Raw genomic sequence first — 16,955 nt, 5'->3', positions numbered from 1 at the left:
GTGTTAGACAACACATGTGCTATGTAACAGTATAGTATAGTATAATAACTAGAAATCCAAATTCTTAATTACAAAAAAAAAAAAAAAGTTTAATTACCAACCCAAACTGTGGTAAATCTACTATATCTTGAAGACATAAAAACTTGGATGACTTAAATTTTCTGCTTCTAAATTTAGAAAAGAAAGTTATCAACTTTGGCTCGGAGTCGTTGAAAGAGAAACTGCTTAGTTTGATTTTATGTGGACAACATTAAATTGACCTCCAGTAAAGTGTCCCTACTAGATGAAGCCACTAAAAGTGATACTACCATTAATGTTTTTCTTTTCTTTCCCATAGAAGGTATGAATTCTTCTGTGTTCTTTTGTGTGTATGCTCTGTCCTCTCAAACTCCATGTCAGTTGTGGCAGATGGCCACTTACACTGAGCCTGGTTCTGCTGCAAGTTTAATGCAAGCAACTGCCCACTGTTGCTACATTCTCATCCAGGAGGAGTGAACGCTGCAAGTCATTGACTCGATGCAATCCGCTGGGCTTCCTTTCCATAGAAAACTTTATAACCAATTTGAATAGTAAAATAAATTTGACAGCACTGTTTGATTGTTATGGTTAAGTGGAATGTATGTACATGACTTAAAATCTGTATGATTTGATGAAATTGACTTTGTAAAATGCCTTGAGATGACATGTGTTATGAATTGGTGCTTTATGAATGAAGTGAACTGAATGAAAACAAATTGAATTACTGCAGGGCTCCCTTGAAGACCAACAAAATGATTCCGAGACGGTTTCTCTTTGAAGGTGTTTTTGTGGTACAATGTGGTGAAGAAAATGAAGAGAGGGGATTTTTACATGTGAGCACAAAAAAGCTACACAGTCCCGAACATCTTGCATATGTGTTCAGCTGAGAAAATGGAATTGATATAACTCCATTTAGTTTAATTTAACTCTGCCACAAATGGGCATAGCTGTGTGTGAAATTAATATTAGACATATGAAGCGTCTGCACCCTGCAACCGTACACTGGTGACATTCTGTTGCTTCTGACTTCTTGAGACTCAGCACTGGCTGTGATATTAAAATTAAATTGGAGACAAGTGCATATCATAAAGTGTTTGAACTAAAATCAGAGTCTAAATAAATCCTGGTGTTTAATGGGCAAAACACATTGCAAACCATGCACTGCACTCATGCTATGTCGTTTAAACTGTGAACATGAGACCTTGTAAATATTTATGAACCAATTTCAGACCTAACATTTACAATTTAGAAATTTTTACAAAAGTATGTATAGGAACTGTAGTGGTACTTTATTTCTTAAACATTCTTAAAATCCTTTGGGACTTGAATTTGTATTAGTAAACACTAACTAAACAGTTCTGCATCAAAATCAAAATCTTTAAAATTGTTGTTGGTGTACACATATATAAAATTCAATTCAGCAATATTTATTGTAAATCAAATGAAAGAAGGGTAAACTGACTTTATTTATTTATGTTGTTACATAATAGCTTGACACCATTGCATTTAATGATTGTGTCCTTATATACAGAATATGGACATGAATGGCAAGTGAAGACGTGATGAGCATTTTGCATTTTACCAAACTAAGCCACCCCCTACTGCTGAGTAGACATACTTGAGCAAATATAAGCAGCCGCTCTAGATGCCTGAGCCATCAGGCAGGCATCTGACTCAGGTGAGAGAAGTCAATTATGTATAATATAGATGTATGGTTTTTTTTTTCTTCAGGTTTGTAAATTTGTAGTTAAATATATTGGTAAACAATCTAGCAAAATTTAAATGGTAAAAATGAATTAAGAAAATATATGAATAAAATATTAACATACTGTGTGTTAAGGTGTATAAAACATTTTAATATGGGTTATTTTCTTTTTTATAGCATTTTGGGGTTTCCACAAGACATCTGTAGTTTTCAGTCAGGATCCTGTGGTAAGGTAAGCAAATCGCTTTCATGTTTAAAAAAATCTTTTTAAAATTACACACAAACACACATTAAAATAAGACTTTTTTAAATAATGAAAGATCATCTGTAAACTATGCAGGCTCCACCAAAGTGCCACCATGAGCACGGACGCAGAAATGGAGCAGTATGGCCCGGCCGCCATTTACCTCCGGAAGTCAGAAAAGGAGAGGATTGAGGCTCAAACTACTCCTTTTGATGCCAAAACCGCATATTTTGTGGTGGATCCAGAGGATCTGTACGTCAAGTGCAAAGTCACCAAGAGGGAGGGTGGCAAAGTCACAGTTGAGACAGATGCAGGAAAGGTAAGTAGTTTTGTTTTATTGTGCATTCTTTTTGTGTAGTTTTTCTTACTATCTTCTTATAAGATGCAATCATAAAACATACAAAAAACAACTTTTTGTTTTAGACTGTCACCGTCAAAGAGGATGAAATCTTTCCCAGGAACCCTCCAAAGTTTGACAAGCTTGAGGACTTGGCCATGATGACCCACCTCAACGAGCCCTGTGTGCTGTATAACCTGAAGGATCGCTTTGCATCCTGGATGATCTACGTGGGTTTGCACTTTAGTTCAAGGAAAATGATAACATGTATCATTTAAATGTCTCTTGGTGAATTAATGTTTATGTCTTCTACTATAACAGACCTACTCCGGGTTGTTCTGTGTGGTCGTGAATCCCTACAAGTGGCTTCCTGTGTATGATCCTGTTGTTGTAGGAGGATACAGAGGCAAGAAAAGGATTGAGGCTCCACCCCACATCTTCTCCATTTCTGACAATGGCTATCAGGCCATGCTCACAGGTAGGACAAACTTACTAGTGGTTACCAAAGCCAAAATAAAATGTGACCACATGAAGAGTAACATCAAAAAAAACATTTTTAAAGATTCTTTATTTGTATTTTAGATCGTGAGAACCAGTCTATCCTGATTACGTAAGTATAGCAAACACTAAATTGGACTTTCTTTTATAAACTCCACAATAATTAAGTTGATAATTGAAAATGTATCTCTTCTACCTCAGCGGAGAATCCGGTGCTGGGAAGACTGTCAACACCAAGCGTGTCATCCAGTACTTTGCAACAATTGCAGCTCTGGGTGGCAAAAAGGAGACACAAGCTGCTGGCAAAATACAGGTGATTATGCGTTTTAAGAAGAACTGCCAACTCAATACTTTCTTTAAATGTATGAAATGTTCATGTAAATAACTGTAAAACTCAGGGCTCCCTTGAAGACCAAATTGTTGCTGCCAACCCTCTGCTAGAAGCTTATGGAAATGCCAAGACAGTGAGGAATGACAACTCTTCCCGTTTTGTAAGTTAAGACAATGTTAAAACGGTGTTTGATATTTAATAGTTGATTTTCTGCACAAAGTAACACATACTTGTATTTCTGCTTAGGGTAAATTCATCAGGATCCACTTTGGTACTAGTGGAAAGCTGGCCTCAGCTGATATTGAAACATGTACGTCAAAAATGAAGTGTTATCAACACTTAAAGTATTTTTTTTCTATTTTATAGTTTAAAACTTAATATGGTTATCAAAGTTTCAGCTTGTATTCATGTAATTCTTAGATCTGCTTGAGAAGTCCCGTGTTACCTTCCAGCTGTCTGCTGAGAGGAGCTACCATATCTTCTATCAGCTTATGACAGGCCACAAGCCTGAGCTCATTGGTAAATGACCAAATACTTCAAATCTGAAGTTTAACAAAACTTAACCTTATAAAATAAAAAACCTACAGTTTTTGAAGCTGTTTTGTTTCCATTGTTTCAGATGCTCTGCTGATCACCACCAACCCCTATGACTTCCCAATGATCAGCCAGGGTGAAATCACTGTCAAGAGTATCAATGATGTGGAAGAGTTCATCGCTACAGATGTAAAATAATATTTTGGTGTCTTAAAAATGACTTACTTAAAACACATGTGTAGTGTACTTATACCTTTCTTTTCTACACAGACTGCTATTGATATCTTGGGCTTCACTGCTGATGAAAAGTTTAACATCTACAAGCTCACTGGTGCTGTGATGCATCATGGCGCCATGAAGTTCAAGCAGAAGCAGCGTGAGGAGCAGGCTGAACCTGATGGCACTGAGGGTAAGTTATAAGATATCACCAATATCTTTAGATACATTGAACAATCAGTTTAACATCGATTCATTTTTACCATGTGTTATGTTTCTTTCCAAAAGTGGCTGATAAAATCTCCTACCTCCTGGGTCTGAACTCAGCTGATATGCTGAAGGCTCTGTGCTACCCAAGAGTCAAAGTCGGAAATGAGATGGTCACCAAAGGTCAAACTGTCCCTCAGGTAAATTAAACCCATCTGTGATGCAATAATTTATTTTTATCCAAGTATAACAAACCTTATCTTAACTGTTGTTATATGGCAACTGTTAAGATAAGTTTACTTAAAAGAATTTCTTCATATAGGTCAACAATTCAGTCAGCGCTCTGTGCAAAGTCTATCTATGAGAAAATGTTCTTGTGGATGGTCATCCGTATCAATGAGATGCTGGACACAAAGCAGTCAAGAGCCTTCTTCATTGGAGTCCTGGACATTGCTGGATTCGAGATCTTTGATGTGAGTAAATAAAAAATTATTTTAAAAAGTCTTGTAAAAATGTCCTAACTTTCAATTAAGTTAAATGAATCTCTATAATTACAGTACAACAGCTTGGAGCAGCTCTGCATCAACTTCACTAATGAGAAACTGCAACAGTTCTTCAACCACCACATGTTTGTCCTGGAGCAAGAGGAATACAAGAAAGAAGGCATTGAGTGGGAGTTGATTGACTTTGGTATGGACTTGGCATGCCTGCATCGAGCTCATTGAGAAGGTGAGTAGCTGTATTGGTCAGGTTAAAGTAATCATCTCCAATAATATATATGGATTTGAAGCTTGATTTAAAATTTGTGTTCTGATTTAAATTCATAATTGTTCACAGCCATTGGGAATCTTCTCCATCCTTGAAGAGGAATGTATGTTCCCCAAAGCCTCTGATACAACTTTCAAGAACAAGCTGGTTGATCAGCATCTTGGCAAGACCAAAGCCTTTGAGAAGCCAAAGCCTGGAAAGGGTAAAGCTGAGGCTCACTTCTCCCTGGTTCACTATGCTGGTACAGTGGACTACAACATCACTGGCTGGCTGGACAAGAACAAGGACCCACTGAACGATTCAGTGGTTCAGCTCTACCAGAAGTCTGCAAACAAACTGCTATGTCTTCTCTATGCAACTCACGGAGCAGCTGAGGGTAAGAACCAGTAAAACAAGCAGATAACCCCAAATTGAGTAGGTCAAATGAGAAACACCCTGAATAGACAGAGAATAATAGAAGTTCTAAAAGTATAGATCAGTGCTGAAGAAAACAAATGTATAATAATATATGTATATTATAGCTTTTTTTTATTTAAAGTAACCGAAATTGTGCCACAAAAATTATGAGGTGCCAATTTTACACTATTATTACATCTTTTGATCCTGCCTTTGGAACACAAACGTCTGATGAAATTGTACTGTTACAGTAAAGAGAGCTTAGGACAGGTAATGTTTTAAAACCATTGTTTACAATGTCATAATTTTAGCTGAGGCTGCTGCTGGAAAGAAGGGTGGCAAGAAGAAGGGTGGTTCCTTCCAGACTGTGTCTGCTCTGTTCAGGGTATGTAAACGTTCATAGAGAACTATGAGAAGCTAGTGTGTTAAAATTATCTAAGGACTGATGTAATAATGCTGATCTACAGGAGAACTTGGGCAAGCTGATGTCCAACTTAAGGAGCACTCATCCTCACTTTGTGCGTTGTCTGATTCCCAATGAATCAAAGACCCCAGGTAAGATGCCCATTTTTACTGATTTTAATGATCCAAAGTTTAGGGACACTGAGGAATTATTTTTGACTAAATATATTTTCAACAACCAGGTCTTATGGAGAACTTCTTGGTCATCCACCAGCTGAGGTGTAACGGTGTACTGGAGGGCATCAGAATCTGCAGAAAGGGCTTCCCAAGCAGAATCCTTTATGGTGACTTCAAGCAGAGGTGGCTAGCTGTTTTTAATATAAACTGAATATTTGGTCATTTTAGTAAAGATCATGAAAAACTGATATACTTGTATCAACTTTGTAGATACAAAGTATTGAACGCCAGCGTCATCCCTGAGGGACAGTTTATTGACAACAAGAAGGCTGCAGAGAAACTGCTGGGCTCTATTGATGTGGACCATACTCAGTACAAGTTTGGACACACTAAGGTATGTCTCCCATCAGATAAATAAGACATAAATACAGCATAACAAATCAATGAACATCATTTAATTCTGAAATTTAATACATTTGCAATATCTACATAGGTGTTCTTTAAAGCTGGTCTTCTGGGTACTCTTGAGGAGATGAGAGATGAGAAACTGGCTTCACTGGTCACCATGACTCAGGCTCTCTGCAGAGGATATGTCATGAGGAAGGAGTTTGTTAAGATGACGGAGAGGAGGTTGGAGTGGTATTATATTTGCAAATGAATTGCATTACCTTTTTGAAGCCAGCTCCTTCTGTAGTAGAAATAACCTTTTTTTTGTTAAACTGATTTTCCAAACAGAGAGGCTATCTATAGTATTCAGTACAACATCCGTTCATTCATGAATGTCAAGAACTGGCCATGGATGAACCTGTACTTCAAGATCAAGCCTCTGCTGAAGAGTGCTGAGACTGAGAAGGAGCTGCAGAATATGAAGGAGAACTATGAAAAGATGAAATCAGACTTGACTACTGCTTTGGCTAAAAAGAAGGAACTGGAGGAGAAGATGGTCTCCTTGCTCCAGGAAAAGAATGATTTGCAGCTCCAAGTGGCCTCTGTTAGTACAATTCTCTTCTTTTAAAGGGAAAATTTACAGTTTATCAGATGTTGATGCTCTCTTTATATCCTTTCGTATGTACATTTAATTGTAGGAAATGGAAGGTCTCTCAGATGCTGAGGAAAGATGTGAAGGGCTGATTAAGAGCAAGATCCAGCTTGAGGCCAAACTCAAGGAGACAACTGAGAGACTGGAGGATGAAGAGGAAATCAATGCTGAGCTGACTGCAAAGAAGAGGAAGCTGGAGGATGAATGCTCTGAGCTGAAGAAGGACATTGATGACTTAGAGCTCACCTTGGCTAAAGTGGAGAAGGAGAAACATGCCACTGAAAACAAGGTTAATATTACGCACTATTATTTGAGTACAATACACGTAAATACAAAATTTATCAACTCTAAAAAGCTTGAGTTCATTTAAAATTGTGTATTTCATGCAACCTTTAGGTGAAAAACCTGACAGAGGAGATGGCTACTCAGGATGAGGCCATTGCCAAGTTGACCAAGGAGAAGAAAGCCCTCCAAGAGGCCCATCAGCAAACACTGGATGATCTCCAGGCAGAGGAAGACAAAGTCAACACTCTGACCAAGGCCAAGACAAAGCTGGAACAGCAAGTGGATGATGTAAGAAAACTGTTTATTTACCTTTATAGTTTGGCCACAAGCATGATCTGTTTTGGTTTTGATACATAAAACTGAATCTACCTCCTATGTGATAGCTTGAGGGTTCACTGGAGCAAGAGAAGAAGCTCCGTATGGACCTTGAGAGAGCCAAGAGGAAGCTTGAAGGAGATCTGAAGCTTGCCCAGGAATCCATCATGGATCTGGAGAATGACAAGCAGCAGTCTGATGAGAAAATCAAGAAGTAAATGCAGACTTTCTTTATTTCCAAAGAATGGTGTTAGTGTCATGTCACAATGTTCAACTCAACCTTTGTTTTGATAAATTCCAGGAAGGACTTTGAAATCAGCCAACTGCTTAGCAAGATTGAGGATGAACAGTCCCTTGGAGCTCAGCTTCAGAAGAAGATCAAGGAACTCCAGGTGTGAAAAAAATACTTTTATTGCACTTGGCTAAATTGTTTCATTCTTTTATTGAAGGATCTTAATATTACTTCCATTTACTTGTATCCTAGGCTCGCATTGAGGAGCTAGAAGAGGAGATTGAGGCTGAGAGAGCTGCTAGAGCTAAAGTAGAGAAGCAGAGAGCTGACCTCTCCAGGGAGCTTGAGGAGATCAGCGAGAGGCTTGAGGAGGCTGGTGGAGCCACAGCTGCTCAGATTGAGATGAACAAGAAGCGTGAGGCTGAGTTCCAGAAGCTGCGCCGTGATCTTGAAGAAGCCACCCTGCAGCATGAATCCACAGCAGCAGCTCTTCGCAAGAAGCAGGCCGACAGCGTTGCTGAGCTGGGAGAACAGATCGACAACCTGCAGCGTGTTAAGCAGAAGCTGGAGAAGGAGAAGAGTGAGTACAAGATGGAGATTGATGACCTGTCCAGCAACATGGAGGCTGTTGCCAAGGCAAAGGTGAGTGGGTGGTTCCTATTTTGCAGTGCTCAGACATACAAATTGAGGCTCATAAGTAGTTTTAACATTTGTCTCTGTTGGTTTCAGGGCAATCTGGAGAAAATGTGCAGAACTCTCGAGGACCAACTGAGTGAAATCAAAGCTAAAAATGATGAGAATGTTCGCCAGCTGAATGACATTAATGCACTGAAAGCAAGACTCCAGACAGAGAATGGTAAAACACCCAACCTTAATTTAACAAATTTTATCTGTAAAAATGTGTAAGATTAATACATGTGTGCCTTTCATAGGTGAATTTGGTCGACAGCTTGAGGAGAAAGAATCTCTTGTTTCTCAGCTGACAAGGGGCAAGCAGGCTTTCACTCAACAGATTGAGGAGCTCAAGAGACACATTGAGGAGGAAGTGAAGGTATAAAAACGGCCAATGAGGTTTTACATTAACGTTTGTCATTTGCAAAATATTAAGTTATTGACTGGAAATGTATCTTTTTTTTAAAAAGATCGTATTGTATGAGGAGGTCAATAGAAAATCATTTTACTCTCAACTTTGTGTTTCCCAGGCTAAGAATGCCCTGGCCCATGCTGTTCAGTCGGCCCGCCATGACTGTGATCTGCTCAGAGAGCAGTTTGAGGAGGAGCAGGAGGCCAAGGCTGAGCTGCAGAGAGGCATGTCTAAGGCCAACAGTGAGGTGGCTCAGTGGAGGTCCAAATATGAGACTGATGCTATTCAGCGCACTGAGGAGCTGGAGGAGGCCAAGTGAGTTCAAATAAATGTCTCTTAAAGAAAGTACATGTAATTTTTATTGTCTGTTTCTACTAACCTTCTTACCTTTTCTACTTCTTCACTACAGGAAAAAGCTTGCCCAGCGTTTGCAGGATGCCGAGGAGTCCATTGAAGCTGTGAACTCTAAGTGCGCCTCTTTAGAGAAGACCAAGCAGAGGCTCCAGGGTGAGGTGGAGGACCTCATGATTGATGTGGAGAGAGCTAATTCTCTGGCTGCCAACCTTGACAAGAAGCAGAGGAACTTTGACAAGGTACAGTAATTTTACAAGAAAAGCAGATTTATGCAGATAAATGCATATTCTTAATAAATTCTTACTTTTCCAGGTCCTGGCAGAGTGGAAGCAGAAGTATGAGGAGAGCCAGGCTGAGCTGGAAGGAGCCCAAAAGGAGGCTCGTTCTCTGAGCACTGAGCTGTTCAAGATGAAGAACTCCTATGAAGAGGCGCTCGATCAGCTGGAGACCATGAAGAGAGAGAACAAGAACCTGCAGCGTATGTCATTCTTAAATATGCAGAAGAAATTTAACAAAACCAAATTTATACAGATAGATGCCATTTTTAGCTTTAGTTGTGACATTTCTTATGAGCCTGAAGGAAAATCATCCATTTTTAAATGTCATTCTTTAAAGTCATATTTGGCAGATTTTCTTTTTCACTTCATTCTATTTATTTTTCACTTCAGAGGAGATCTCAGATCTGACTGAACAGATAGGTGAGACTGGAAAGAGTATCCATGAGCTGGAAAAAGCTAAAAAGACAGTGGAGACTGAGAAGTCTGAAATTCAGGCTGCACTGGAAGAAGCAGAGGTAATACCTTTCTCACCAGCTAATAAAACATTTAAATGACATAATACATGTATTTATGTTCAGATCACTTTATTGTCACGTGATCTAATTTTTATATGTATTTAAACCTTTTAAGGGCACTCTGGAACATGAAGAGTCTAAGATTCTCCGCGTCCAGCTGGAGCTCAACCAGGTCAAGAGTGAGATTGACAGGAAGCTGGCAGAAAAAGATGAAGAAATGGAGCAGATTAAGAGAAACAGCCAAAGGATGACTGACTCCATGCAGAGCACTCTTGATGCCGAGGTCAGGAGCAGGAATGATGCTCTGAGAGTCAAGAAGAAGATGGAGGGAGACCTGAACGAGATGGAGATTCAGCTGAGCCATGCCAACAGGCAGGCTGCTGAGGCCCAGAAACAACTGAGGAACGTCCAAGGACAACTCAAGGTGAGTTTAGTGTTATTGTGCATTTCATTAACCTCAGAAGTTAGAACTGGTAAGTCGGAGTTCATGTCATCTCCGAAATATAACGTTCAAGTTTCTTGCTTGTTTTTGATTGTATGGCTGGCAACTGTAACAGACGACAATAACAATGACAATAAACGCGGTATTCACGTGGTATTTCATGCAAACAAACACCATTGAAACATCGCCTCCTATAAACACTGAAATGTAGTACGTGTACGACTGACTTCATAAAAAATACAGAACTGCTAAAAACAGTCACAGTAAGAAAGTTTTCCACTGTTGATGCAAGTAGTAGCCATCTTGATTGTAGAAGTCGGGTATGGTCCTGTTGTTCTAACTGTCTGACTCGTAATTCCAGTTTAGGGGTGCGTTCCATTTGAAATTCCCACTTCCAAGTACAAATGGAACACACCATTAGAGCCCAATTTAAACAGAAGAATGTAAGACAATCAAAATGTCTGACTCAATCATTGTTTTTGTTGTTAGGACGCCCAAGTGCATCTTGATGATGCCCTCAGAGGACAAGAGGACATGAAGGAGCAGGTGGCCATGGTGGAGCGCAGGAACGGTCTGATGGTGGCTGAGATTGAGGAGCTTAGAGCCGCTCTGGAGCAGACAGAAAGAGCACGTAAAGTGGCTGAGCAGGAGTTGGTTGATGCCAGTGAGCGTGTCGGACTGCTTCACTCTCAGGTTGGGCTTTAGTCATTAACAAGAAATAAGGGCTTTCAAAGCTATGAAACTAACACATCTAAAATGTATCACCCTGATTAATTTACAGAACACCAGCCTTCTGAACACCAAGAAGAAGCTGGAAAGTGATCTGGTCCAGGTTCAGGGTGAAGTGGACGATGCTGTTCAGGAAGCAAGAAACGCTGAGGATAAGGCCAAAAAGGCTATCACTGATGTCAGTTCACTGTCTAGTTGAACCACTATCTTACCAAACAAGTTTAATTTAGCAAAAACTCAAAGGTTGCAATTTAAAAAACACCCATCATTTCAGGCTGCCATGATGGCTGAGGAGCTGAAGAAGGAGCAGGACACAAGTTCTCACCTGGAGAGGATGAAAAAGAACCTGGAGGTCACAGTCAAAGACCTGCAGCATCGCCTGGATGAGGCTGAGAACCTCGCCATGAAGGGTGGCAAGAAGCAGCTCCAGAAACTGGAGCAGAGGGTATGAATATTTTGTGCTGTGAATGCACATTGTGGTTTTCATATATAACTTGTATTAATATTAAATTATTTACTTATTAAACCCCTTTAAACAGGTTCGTGAATTGGAGTCTGAAGTTGAAGGTGAGCAGAGACGTGGAGCTGATGCTGTTAAAGGAGTCCGCAAATATGAGAGGAGAGTTAAGGAGCTGACCTACCAGGTGACTAGTCTTTTTCTAAAAACATTTGAAATACTTCTAATACAAAAGAATATTCATCTTGTCTATTCATTTGTCTTGTTGTTTAGTATAAGTCTTCACAAATATTTTCTTGATCCCTGTAGACTGAGGAGGACAAGAAGAATTTGGCAAGGCTTCAGGACCTTGTGGACAAGCTACAGCTTAAAGTTAAGACCTACAAGAGACAGGCTGAGGAGGCGGTAAGTGAAATAGTTGATTGTCCTTCACCAAACACTGCCCCATTTAAGTAAGGACAGTATAAAGCCTTCATTTTACTTTGAATGTAAACTAAATTACTTGAAATTTCAAAACTCCCAGGAGGAGCAGGCCAACACCCATATGTCTAGGCTGAGGAAGGTCCAGCATGAGATGGAAGAAGCCCAGGAGCGTGCTGACATTGCTGAATCTCAGGTCAACAAGCTCAGAGTCAAGAGCCGTGATGCTGGAAAGGTAACATTTTCAATATCTTTCATGGTGGAAGTAACCCTTATTCCTCACTTAATAGCAAGCTCATACAGTGCTTCAAACCATTCATTGTTGATTTTTCCTTTTCCTGTTTTTCAGAGTGATTCTGCTGAATAAGAGACCAGACCTTAATGGAGCTTTTCAACAGAGTTCATAAAATATGAATCAAAAGTTGAATTATTTTTCCACTGTAAAATCTAAATAAAAACTAAGCATTATCATGTTTTGTATTAGAGTGTATTTGCTTTATAAAAAACAAAGCATAGTTGTATAGCAAGCATCAGATTCATACTGAACATTTTACTAATCAGTAATATTATATTCAAAAAGTATGTTTCCTAATTTTATTTCGAAATGTGTTAGACAATACGTGCAATATAATAGTATAGTATTTGTGCAATACTATGCAATCGTAGTTGAACATATTAAACACATTTGGGCATTTGCTTCTTCCATAATTACTAGAAATCCAAATTCTTAAGTACAAACAAAAGAAAACAAAATGTATTACCAACCCAAATTATGGTAAATTACTGAATTTATATAGCACTTTTCCAGTAATACTGACCAATCAAAGAGGTTTACACAATGATAAAAGGTAAATGGTGTTCACTTATATAGCCATATACATCTAGTCCGAAGAGCCCTAAGCGCTTTAGTCATCCACCCATTCACACAGTGACAGTGGTAGGCTATATTGTAGCTACAGTTGCCCTGGGAAAGACTGACAGAACCGGACCCTCTAACCACCATCAGCAGGCAAGGTGGGTTAAGTGTCTTGGCTAAGGACACAACGAGTGACGGACGGAGCAGGTGTTCAAACCGGCACCCCACCGGTTACAAGACGAACCCCTACCACCTGAGCCACATTCACCCAATCACACTCATTAACATGCAAACGTTCATACACCAAAGCAAACTAGCTTCTGCTTGTCAGTTTTTTTAATTTACCTTTTAAGAGTGCTCAAACGTACTCTACAGTAATACAAGGTTTTATGGAATGAAAACTAAAACTACAAGAAAGTTCAATGCAACTTAGTCTTCTTCTACATGGTAGAATGACTTATGATTTTTAAACCAAAAAAGGTTTATACACTAAATGAAAATTGCCAATGCAATAAAGAGACACCTTCAGCAAAAAATATTAATGCATTTGTCAAAACAATTCACATAAATGGACAGAAGCAATTCTTAGACAAAAGAGGTGGCTCAAGGCATAGCGATGGAGCGTATACTCGACATTACTGTCTGTGGTTTCATTGCCAGCTTTGGGACCCTTGCTGCATGTCTTTCCCTTTACACTCTCTGCCCATTTCCTGTCTGATTACTGTCCAAAAATGCCACTAGCACCACAAAAAAATGTTGCCAACAAATAATGAGGGATGCAAGGCTTTTAATACTTAGTTACATCTCTGAAACTTGCTGTTTGTAGCACTTGAGTTAGTGACTTGATTTGTGATAATCAGATTGATTTATTTTGTCTCAGAAACCTGACTGTAGGTTTCTGCACTACTGCAACAAGAGGATTATGTTAGAATAAATGAGTCAATTCCTTCTAATCATTAAAATTTTCATATAATACTGGGCGAGGAGGAGTAGCGACTATCTTTCAGTCCAATGTATTGATTAGTCCTAGACCAATTAAAAGTAACAGCTCTTTTGAATATTTAACCCTTAGTTTTTCTCATCCTAATTGCAAAGCACTAAAACCACTTTGGTTTGTTGTTTCTTATCGTCCACCAAGCACTTATTCTGTATTTTTAGATCAGTTCTCACACTTCTTATCTGATTTAGTGTTATATACAGATAGGTTCATAATACTGGGTGATTTAAACATTCATGTTGACACTGAAAGTGACAACCTATATTTACCCTTTAATACTATCTTAGACTGTATCGCCTTTCTTCAAAGCATCTACAAACCTACCCACTTGGGCCTTCATACTCTGGATCTTGTGCTGACATATGGCATTGAGTATAAAGAAATAATAGTATTTACTCATACTCCTGTAATGTCTGACCATTTTTAATAAACTTTGACTGTAATTTAACTAGAGCATTCTACACCTGAAATAAATTTTTATTAAAGTAGATCATTATCAGACAATGCTGTAAATTTATTTCCTCACTATCACAGAACAACACAGTGCAGAGCAGTAATTATGTTTCTTTGCTTTCACAAATTAATTTTCTTGTTCATGGTATCACTTCCTCATTTTGTTGTACATTAGACAATTTGGCCCCCTTAAAAAAGAAGGTAATTATTCATAGGAGGCTGGCTCCCTGATTTCATTCAGAGCTGCGTACTCTAAAACACAATGATGAAAAATTGGAGAGAAAATGGTGCTCTATGCACCTAGAGGACTCCTACTTAATCTGGAAATTAGTCTACTGTTGTATAAAAAAGACACTTCTCCAAGCTAGAAGAGCTTATTTATCATTATTTATAGCAGAGAATAAGAATAATCCTAGGTTTCTTTTTAGTACAGTTGCTAAAGTTACGCAGAGTCATAGCTCTGTTGAGACATCCATTCGCTCAGTTCTCAGCAGTAATAACTGTATGGGATTCGTTTTAAATAAAATTGTTTCTAATAACAATAAAATCATTGGCTACTCCTGCACATGATTACTTCATCCTCAGTAAGTAAGAAAGCATTGGACATAACTGTGGAAATCGAGTCTTCTGAGTTATCAACAATATTAGCTTGATCTAAACCTTCAACTTGTATGTTAGACCCAATTCCAAACCTTCTCACATCCTTCTGTCTCTTCATGTAATCCCAGACACACTCGATGATGTTGAGATCAGTGCTCTGTGGGGGCCATACCGTCACTTCCAGTATGTCTTGTTCTTCTTTACACTGAAGATAGTTCTTAATGATTTTGGCTGTATGTTTGGGTTAGCTTACTTAACAATTTAAATTGATAAAAATAAACAATTTCATTTAAATTACAGCAATTTTTTACACCTGCCTAAAACTTTTGCACAGTACTGTAGTTGCTAATCAAGTATGTGAGCATTTATCACTCAATCAATCAAGTAACATTTATATAGCACCTTTCAACAGCGCCTTGCATTGGCCAAGATGCTTTACAAAATAAAACAAATAAATACAGAACACAATACAACAAAGAAATTGTGTCAAGTAAAAACTAGCAATACAAACACATAAAAAAAACAACTACAAATGTCAAAAGCCTTTTCAAATAAATAGGTCTTGAATAAAATCAGGTCAGACATGGCGTGCAGTTCATAGTGAAGACTACTCCAGGATGCTTTACTTTAGACAGCAGACGAAGCTGGAAAAAGCTTGTTTTCACAGCAGAATGACCCTGTTTGTCAAGTTTTAGGCAACAGTCAAGTTTCACCACTAGATTTTTTACGACCTGATTGAAGTGGGGGCCGAAGGACCTAGGCTGGGTGAAACAAAACATGACTTACTTGAGGCATTGAACAAAATCCATTCGGTTTTATCATTATTTAGGTGGAGAAGGTTTTGAGAGAGCCGTTGCTTAACGTCCTTCAGGCAGCTGTCAGTAGAGTTTAAACTGAGTGGAGAATTAGGAGCAACCAGCAGATAGATTTGCAGGTCATCTGCATACAGATGAAAAGACAGATAATGACAGACAATAATAGGTCCTAAAGGCAGCATGTATACAGAGAAAAGCACAGGCCCAAGAATGGATCGCTGTGGCACACCAGAGGTCAGTGGAGTCGAGGAAGAGGAGACCAGATCACCTATCATAACAGAGAATGTTCTGTCCATTAAATAGGACTTAAACCACTCAAGCACTTTTCCCTGAAGACCAATTTGCTGAGCCAGACGTGTGATGAGGACCGGGAGGTCCACAGTATCAAAAGCTGCCATAATGTCCAGCATCACCAACAGAACAGATTTTTTGGCATCAAGGGACAAGAGAATATCATTCTGTACTTTGAGTAGAGCAGATTCAGTGCAATGTCTAGATTGGAAGCCAGACTGAAATTTTTCGAACATGTTATTTTCTAGAAAGGGTTGTAGTTGGATGAAAATAATCCTCTCCAGAACTTCGGAAAAAAATGACAAATGGCAAACTGGCCTAAAATTAGAAAAGACTGCAGGATCTAAGTCAGGTTTTTTAAGAAGGGGCCTGACCACACCATGCCTGAAAACAGACGAGACAGAACCTGAACTTAGACAACTATTAACGAAAGTCAGGAGAAATAGACCAATGGTGTCAAAGGACTGTTTGAACATCTTAGAGGGAATAATGTCCAGAGGACATTTAGTAGGTTTTGTCTCCTCAACCGCCTGAAAGAGGTGTGGCAGCGACACCAGCTCAAAATGATGAAAGAGAGAAGAGTTCCCCATAGGAGCACATAATTGGACTGCACTATATGTACAAGCAATGTTTTGCTTGATAGAATCAATTTTATTAACAAAGTCAGTCAGTCATCTTCTATACCGCTTCTTCCATAGTGGGTCAGGGGAAGCTGGTGCCTATCTCCAGCAGTCTATGGGCGGGATGTGGGGTACACCCTGTACAGGTCGCCAGTCCATTGCATGGCAACACACAAACAACCATCTTTGGACTGCTGGGACCTTCTTGCTGCAAGGCAACAGTGCTACCAACTGCGCCACCGTGCATCCCTTTATTGTAGTGTGTAGCATATTTCAGAACATTGACAGAGTGAATGGTGGTAAATAGGAACCTTGGCCGAATACAACTGTTGGAAATTAA

The 16,955-nt window shown here is 39.1% G+C and overlaps 1 pseudogene; it reads left to right on the top strand.

Moving 5' to 3' along the window:
• The first annotated feature begins 1,673 nt into the window (after positions 1–1,673).
• LOC124862915 lies at positions 1,674–12,451 on the top strand (annotated as a pseudogene).
• The last annotated feature ends 4,504 nt before the right edge of the window (positions 12,452–16,955 follow it).

Source organism: Girardinichthys multiradiatus, chromosome X, assembly GCF_021462225.1.
Source record: "Girardinichthys multiradiatus isolate DD_20200921_A chromosome X, DD_fGirMul_XY1, whole genome shotgun sequence".
In the NCBI taxonomy this organism is placed as follows: domain Eukaryota; kingdom Metazoa; phylum Chordata; class Actinopteri; order Cyprinodontiformes; family Goodeidae; genus Girardinichthys; species Girardinichthys multiradiatus.
The sequence above is the reverse complement of the archived record's forward strand: the minus strand, read 5'-3'. Positions and strand labels throughout refer to the sequence as shown.